Here is an 8,986-nt window from a genome sequence, read left to right as displayed (position 1 = left end):
CATATCGATTGAATGGGTTTTAAGGGATTTAAGTCAGGGTATTCAGGATATTTCCCTAATTATGCTAATTAGAACCCATGACTTTAAATACATATAGGAGGTTATTTAATTTATAATTATATTCATTAATACTTAGAAACTATTCCAAAACATCTCATAGTTCTCTCTAGAGCCTTTGGGGCAAGAATGCTAGGGTTTCATCTTACGGATTGCTTTGGGGTTTGTCTTGGTGATTTTATTCCCTTAATTATTTGGTATAAAGCATATTTCTCTTCCCTAAATTTAATTTAAATAAAAAGAATGGTTTATATGATTGATTTCATGGTTTTTCTATTTCATGATTCTAGTTTTCTATTATTATTTGGGGTTTTTGATATTGAATGCTTGGTTATGATTTCCTATGGTTTTAGTTATGCTTCTAAATGAATTAATGGTGGATTTGGAGAAATGGATTGCATTGTAATGTTTTACTGATCTTTGGAATTGGTTTTGGTTATATTATGCCCACAAGGGGTTTGATAAATTACTTCTAAAGATATGTTTATTGCATTGACTTACTTTAATGGAACTCTTTCAAGTTTTAAACTGGACAAAAGATTTATGCATGGTTTAAATATTTTGGAAAGGTTAAAGGATAAATGTTTATGTTTGTGGATAGCATGGAATTCTCCTAAGTTTATTTAATATAGTATATGGAAGGGCACCTACGGTCCCCTTAACCTAACTGGTTTGGCTATGGATATTACTTTTACGTAAGGGGTGGTATGATGATACTAACAATATTGGCCTTCATTACTAAATGGTAAATGGATTGTTTTGACATGGTTTTATTTAGGCATTAATGGCGAGGTATGTAACTAAGTTGTGAAAGGTAGTGGTTTCAGGTGGGACTAAAATCAAAAACTCATATTTGTCAATTTGAGGGGTCTTAATGACCATGTCCATGTAGCACATTTTATATTGGGCGATGTCCTAGTCATCATATGGGATATTCCCTGGTTGTGTGGCTACACGCACTGGGGCCCTTTTAATAGAGGATGCTTAAAATATATGGTCCATGGGTGATTAGGACGGCAAAGCTCCACAGACTAGAAAATTTTTTTTAGTGCATGCTAAACATTGTCCACTTTCTCGACACTGATATATGTATGGTTGTATAAATTATGGATGGTTTTACTTGGTTTTATGACTAGCATTATTTTATCATGAACATTTAAGTAGAAAGAAAGACCAAATAAAGCATGTGCTGAAATATTCTTTAAAACTTATTAACTAAATAACTGATAGACTGGACACTTGGTCATACTAACCTGAATTGGAAGAATCTGAATACTGAATTGATACAATGGGAGCTAAGTAAAACTGACATACCCCAATCTGAGCAAAATAGTTATCTAACTAGTAACCCCTACTGAATGGGTTTTAGTATCTTACCAAGGGTACCAACATTGGTTGGTGTGGATCTACTAATCTGATATCCCATAGGATGAGGGTGCCATGTCTCTACTGATGGGAGACCATTCAAAACCTACAGTGGCGTAATAGGTTTGGATCTTGTAGACTACTACTAACAACTCATGCATAACTGATGGGGGAGCCACCATCCCATATACACTCTATGCTAATTTTCACTCCCAGCTGAAATACTGGTATTATTATTTATTTAACATGATTTCGTACTGACAATTGATCATTATGAAAATGTTATGAATTTGATGATAGAAGCATGGTATGGATTTCTAATAAGATGAAATCTATGACATGCATGAATATCTAGGTATTGAGTGTCCATAACCCACCAGCACTATCTTTTGCAGACTAATCTTAGGAAATAATAGACAATCCATGAAATTGGAAAATCAAGAATAGTAACCCATATTTCAATAACTGATCATTATGTAGATATTTGTATTTTAAAACATATGGAAACAATATTATCATGAGGGAATATATTCCCATGGTTTATGATAAAACAATTGAGAGGAGATTAATAAAATTCATTGTTAACATTGAATCACATAAAACAGAAAAATGTTTTACACTTGAAAGTTTAGAGAGTTTCTTAGGACTCAATAGGTGGAAGGAACCCACTGATCAATAGCCGACATACCTGAAGTAGACGCCTTGCTGATATATTTTTAAAAATTGTACTCATTTAAAGAATTCTAGTTTTATCTTGAGAAGAATGGAATTGCCTCTTTGATTTCTCTTAGGTGGAATTACTGATTATGTTATGAATTGGGGTTTTGGGTCTTTTATATCATCCCTTGGCAATAAAAAATGGTATGGGTTTGGATTTTTAGGGTGTGGGGAAAACACATAAAATTCCTTAAAAAATCATACAGGAAATTGGGTTCGCAGTCTTTACGACTCAGCCTACGACCTGTTGGGAATTACTACGAGTCATAATCTAAGTCATAAATTGGAAACTAGGGTTTGGTTCCCCTTTATGTTCTGACTATGACTTACCCTTTATGACCCATCATGGTTGACTAAGAGTTGTAAAATAGAGTCATAGTATGAATCTTGAATCTTAGGTCCTTTACTAGCAAGGCATGAGTCCTTCCATATGACTCATAGTCACAGATTACGAATCGTGATCTCTGTTCGTAGCAATTAGTCTAAAAATATGCCCCTTTTTTGTAGTGTCTAGGACTCTCTCATGACGACTAGTCACCGCTGGTAACAACTTTTACTCGATTCATCATCTCGGTAGTGTGTCAAGACCTTAAGGGATATTTTTCCCAACTTTTTCCACGATATATAATTGAGGCGAGGGTTGAAGCGTAGGATAACTAACTTAGTGGTCTATGTTTTGAGGAAGTCTAGAGTTTGAAAATTTGGGGTACTGAAATATCTATCTCTTTGTATCATTCAACCTCAAATAAAACTAGTTGTGTTGGAGTATTAGGAAGACTGAGATCATGTACAAAAGACTGATGAAATTAATAATGATTAAATATTTAAATCTAAAAACATTATGCATGGACTGAACTGAATTCATGAATATATGTTATGACATAAGGATAGTTAGATAACTGAGATAGAGAATGAGAGAATTAAACCGAAAAACCATTACCTCAAGATAATTCTAAATTTGTAGAGAAGAGATAGGGATACTTGGCTTGCATACCGGCTGCTACTTCCTAAGTAACTCCCTCTGTGGACTGATTAATCCGTAGAACCTTAAGTAACACAACTTTTTTATTCTATAAACTGCAAATCTAACGATCAAGGATCTCAACTGGGACTTCTTCATAAAAGAAGCTATGTACTACACCGCACTTTATATGGGAAAGACTAATGTTGGATCACTAATACATTTCATGAGTGAAGAGATATGAAACATTGGGTGCACTGATGCTAACTTTGTAGGCAACTCTAACTCATAAGGTACCTATAAAATTGGCTTAAGATCCTACATGGGACAAAATAGCAGGGATTGGTCTTTCCTTTTTTACCAAATCTCTCACACCTTTCATGGGAAAAAATTTTAGATACACAAAAACACCAACATCGAACTCAAACACTCTTCTTCTAGCATCTGGATAGAATTTTTAATAACTTTATGCTCTGTTCACACTTTCTAGAATAAACAAAACTTTCGGCATTGCCTCATATACAGATTCTCTCCCTATCAAAATTGTATCACCAACCTAAACCCAAATAATACGAAAACTATACCTCTTACTATAGAGAGCCTCAAATAGAGCCATCTGAAAATTAGAGTGATCGTTGTTATTATAAGAAAACACAATCAAAGAAAAGTGGGCATCCAAACTACCCTTGAAATTGATAAAATAAGCCATTAACATGTCCTCTATGGTGTAAATAGTCCTCTCTTCCTAACCATTTATTTGGGGATAAAAAGTTGTGCTGAGTTGAACCTGGTTACCAAGACTTTTATAAAAAGCCTTCCAAAAATAAGAGTTAAATAGAGAACCTCTATCTAAAATAATGGTCAAAAGAACTACATGTAACCTCACTAACATCCTAATATAGGTCTAGCATAGTTCATATCTTAATATGAACTAAGTACCAGCAAGAAATGGGCTGACTTGGTCATTCTATCCATAAAAAACTAAATAGAATCATACTAACAACACAAACGAGGTAACCCTGTAATAAAATCCATATTATCCATTTCCCACTTCCAAGTGTGAATGTTGAACTCGTAAAGCATACCACTGGGTCTTTGATGCTTAACCTTGACCTATTGAGAATTTAGACACTTACCCATGAATTCCATAATATCATTCTTCATACCATTCCACAAATAGACTTCTGAAAAATCATTGTACTTTTTAGTGGATCCTTGATGAATAGAATATCGCTAACTATGAAGTTTTCAAAACATTCACTGCCTCAAACCTTCCATAATAAGAATGCACAACTTTCCTTGATCACAAAGAACACCATCTCCCCTTGGGAGAAAACCTCAACCTTCTAATCTTAAAATATTTTTTTGTGCTAAACAAGGATAGTATCTCTGTATTGCTTTTCCTTTCTCTCAGAAACCAAGGAAGATTCTGAACCATTCTAACTATAAATTCTACCTTGGGATGAGTCAACCAACCGAATACCCAATATAGCTTACTGATGGACCTTGTGAACTAACTCCTTCTTTTAATCCTCAACATGGGCAACACTTTACATACACAACATTCTAAGGGTATCATCCACAGTATTTTCTTTACCTGGGTGATACAACAAGATCATATCATAGACTTTCAACAATTCAAGCAACCTTCTCTGATGAAGATTTAGGTCTTTCTATATGAGAAGATTCTGTAAACTCTTATTATTAGTAAGAATATCCATATGAAAACCATAGGGGTAATGCCTCATATTTTTTAAGGCAAAAATAACTATTGCCTACTCAAGATCATGTGTTGGGTAATTCTTCTCATAGGACTTAAGTTGTCGAAGGTCATAAGTTATGACTTTACCCTAATGAATCAACACAAGCCTAAGACCAACCCTGGAAGCATCATAATAAACTACAAACCCATCAAAACCTTTGGGTAGAGTCAATATTGTAGCAGAAGTGGGTTGAGTCTTCACCTCCTAAAAACTCTTCTTAAAAGAGTCTGATCACTGAAACTTAGCTTTCTTCTGAGTTAGTCGAGACATGGGAGAGGTAATATAAGAAAATACATCCACAAACCATCTATAGTAACCCACTAAGCCTAAGAAATGTCCTAATTTCTGAGGGAGAGATAGGTCTTGTGCAATTTCTCACTACGTTAGTCTTTTTAGGATCAACTCGAATACCATATCGAGAAATTATTACAATGGAAAGTTACTGATTTCATCTAAAATTCAAGCTTACTAAACTTTATGAATAACTGATGATCCTTAAGTGTCTGCAAAACTATCCTCAAGTAATCTGCATATCACCTTTACTATGAAAATATACAAGGATCTCATATATAAAGACTATGACGAACTTGTAGTACTACTTGAACGCTCTATTCATCAGGTCCATAAAAGTTGCAGAAGCATTTGATAATCTAAAACACATAACTACAAATTCAAAGTAACCGTACTAAGTTCTGAAGGTTATCTTTAAAATGCCACATTCTCTAACTATAAGTTGATAATAGCCAGAGGTATATCTTAGAGAAATAATTTACACACTGAAATTGGCAAAAAAGTCATCAATCATAGGGAGAGTATACATATTTTTAATTCTGGCATTGTTTAACTGATGGTAGTGGATGCACATTCTGAGAGAACCATTTTTCTTGAGCATAAAAAGAGCTGCAGCACCCCATGGAGAGACATATATAATTATGCCAAATATGACTGCATGAAAATGTATATCAAATGCAAGATCATGTAAAACATGTGCTAAAATAATCTGTAAAATTGATTATCTGAATAATTGATAGACTTGACACTTGGTCGTGCAAATCTAAACTGGTATAATCTCAATGTTGAACATAGACTATGGGAGAAAATTACAACCCACATATCCCAATATGGGCAAAATTAGGGTCCAACTAGTAACTGCAGTTGGATGGGTGTTAGTACCTTGCCAAGGCAATCGTAATGGCTAGAGTGAATCTATTTATTCGATATCCCAAAGGATAAGGGCATCATGCATCTACTAATAGGAGACCCTACAAATCTTTGATGGAGTTGTAGTTCTAAAACATAGGGACTGTTACTAATGACTCATGCCTAACTGGTGGGGGAACGTACATCCCTGCGTTCAGTTGGTGCAAAGTGTTACTATAAATTGAACGACACTGGTATTATTATTAATTAAATATAATTTGGTACTAACATGTTATCATTATGAAAATGCTATGAATTTGATTATAAAAACATGGTATGGATATTTTGTGACCTAAAAAACCGTGACATGTATGAATATCTTGGTATCAGGTGTCCGTAACACACCAACACTATCTATTGTAGACTAATCTTGGCAAATATTAAAAAATCCATGGTATGGTAAAAACATGAATCAAACCCTATATTTCAATAACTAATGATTATGTAGACATTTTCATTATCAAACATATGGAAACACCATTATCTTGACGGAATATATTTCCATGGTTTAGAATAAAAACAATTGAGGAGATTCATAAAATTTGTGGTTAACTTAGAATCATAAAAAAGATAAAAAAGTTTTACACTTGAAAGTTTAGAAAGTTTCTTGAGACTCAATGTGTTGAAGGAACCCACTGATAAATATACCATATACCTAAAGTAGATCCCTTCAAGAAATCTTCTTGAAAATGAGTTTTGTTTGAAGAACCTTAGTTTTATATTGTAGAACAAAGGAATCATTTGTTTGATTTCTCTTAGGTGGAATTGCTTATTATGTTATGAATTGGAGCATTTGGTCTTTTATATCACCCCTTGGGAAGCCAAAATGACATGGGTTTGGCTTTTATCGTGTGTGGGGAAAATACTTAGAATCCCTTGAAAAATCATGTAAGAAACTGGGTTCCAAGTCGTTATGACTCACCTTACGATTAGTTGAGACTGACTTTGAGTCATATTCTAAGTTGTAAACTCGAGTCTAGGGTATAGGTACCCTTTCTATTCTGACTACGACATTTTCCTTATGATGTTCATAGCTTTCTATGAGTCATAAGATGGTATCGTAGCTTGAAGCTCGAATCTTGTGTCCTTTACTGGTCATGCTATGAGTCCTTCCCTATGATTCGTAGTCACTGATTATGAGTCATGTGGTTTTGTCATATATAATAGGCTTAAAACATGGATCTTTAATTTGATTGGCTACAACTCACATATGATGGCTCATCACAAGTGGTAATGACTTTTTACTTGAGCATCATCACGACAGTGCATTAGCAAGCGAAAAAATGGAGGTTAAGGAAGAAAAACGATGGGAAACTTGGGCTATAAATTCAAAAAGAGATCACCCGTAGTGTTGAGATTATCACCGAAGTTGTTGGCCTATCACCTATGCTAAAATCTCAAATAATTAAGTGAAGATATTTTCCAAGTTCAAAATGAATCAAATTAGAGATGCGGAGAATAAGATTGTTGTATTGCCAAAGAGTTTGGCGAAACAGTAGTCCATCAGTAAAGTAGTTACATGTCAACCATTTTTCAATTTCAATGCCAATTTTTGGAGATAAAGATGCACTTTGTCCTATAAATGTATAGTTTGGTGACATCAAGTTTCTTTCTCCAATCTGAATGTGGTGGGATATATATAAATTTCTAGCCTGTTTTGCTTCGTCTAGAAAGATTTTCGGCTTAAACCTATGCTTTGTAAAATTTGAAATCTAGAATCTTGTAATTGAAACTCTTAAGCAGGAATTGTTTTTATTACTATTTTTTGTATTGAATTTAGATTTTACTCTTGAATATTTTTTTCAAGTGAAGACTTCGATGAGAATATGGGTATAATTCATTTTTCTCTAACTAAGTATAGCTAAATTCCCCAACTTGGGGTTATGTAGAATAGATTGTGATTATTATATAGATAGTGTTTATTTTCATTTGTAAATGTTTAATTATTATGGTTTATTGGTTTGAACATTGGTTTGTGTTATCAATCTAAAATTGGAGGTTGAAAACTATAATTGAGCTCAGATCCTTTATCATCCTTGACAAAGGCGGTATAGGTAAGGAGTATTGGTTAACCGTGATTTGACTTTTATTATTTAATTTAATTATAGATATTAAAAATAATGCTATCAAATTGAGATATTAGGTTGGTCATAAAGAAACACAAGTGAGGTGTTTGAAAGAATTCACATGAGGAATTTAATATTTTATTGAACGATTGCTATTAACATTCTAAATCTTGCCTACCAATAATTATTAGTTGAATTTAGGAAAATGTTTTCTTACCCATGTATGTACTCATGCTCATGATGGCATAATCCCAAGTTACTTTACTCTCTCAACACAAAATTCTAGTAATCATTTTGCAATCCTAGCTTACAAGTGATAAATTGCACACAAAAATGTTCGCAACAAAATCCTTAATTTTTTTTTTGCATTTTACATATTATGAGAAAACATCTACTGACTTATTGCAGTTAAAGATTAACCTATCTCCTTCATTCCCTGTTGAATCAATCTTTACTCTATATCTAGGTAAATATATTTCTTATTTACCATGTATATCCTTTCGAGAGTGTATTTGAGCATTAGAAAATAATGCTCCATTGCGGGGAATGAAAGTTAGCATTTGATTTCTGGAGTATTGTAAATCAGTTATGTTAATTGTAGTTTGAATTTACTTTTTTCGTTTTTTTTTCCTTATGTGAGAGTGTGATCTAACATGGAACTATGAGTCAACACGGTAGTGATGACATAACTTTTGACATGCAACTAAAGGGTGAGGACTAATTGGGAGATACTGGAAGGGCTTGTGCCTTTCGTCTATCTCCTATTGTAGGCAATACAACCTTTTATGCTTCATTTTATCCAAATGAAAGGGATGCTCTAGTGATAAAGATAAGAGGATTCAAACATTCACATAAAT

Source organism: Capsicum annuum, chromosome 11 (assembly GCF_002878395.1).
Source record: "Capsicum annuum cultivar UCD-10X-F1 chromosome 11, UCD10Xv1.1, whole genome shotgun sequence".
In the NCBI taxonomy this organism is placed as follows: Eukaryota; Viridiplantae; Streptophyta; class Magnoliopsida; order Solanales; family Solanaceae; genus Capsicum; species Capsicum annuum.
Note: the sequence above shows the minus strand (reverse complement) of the source record.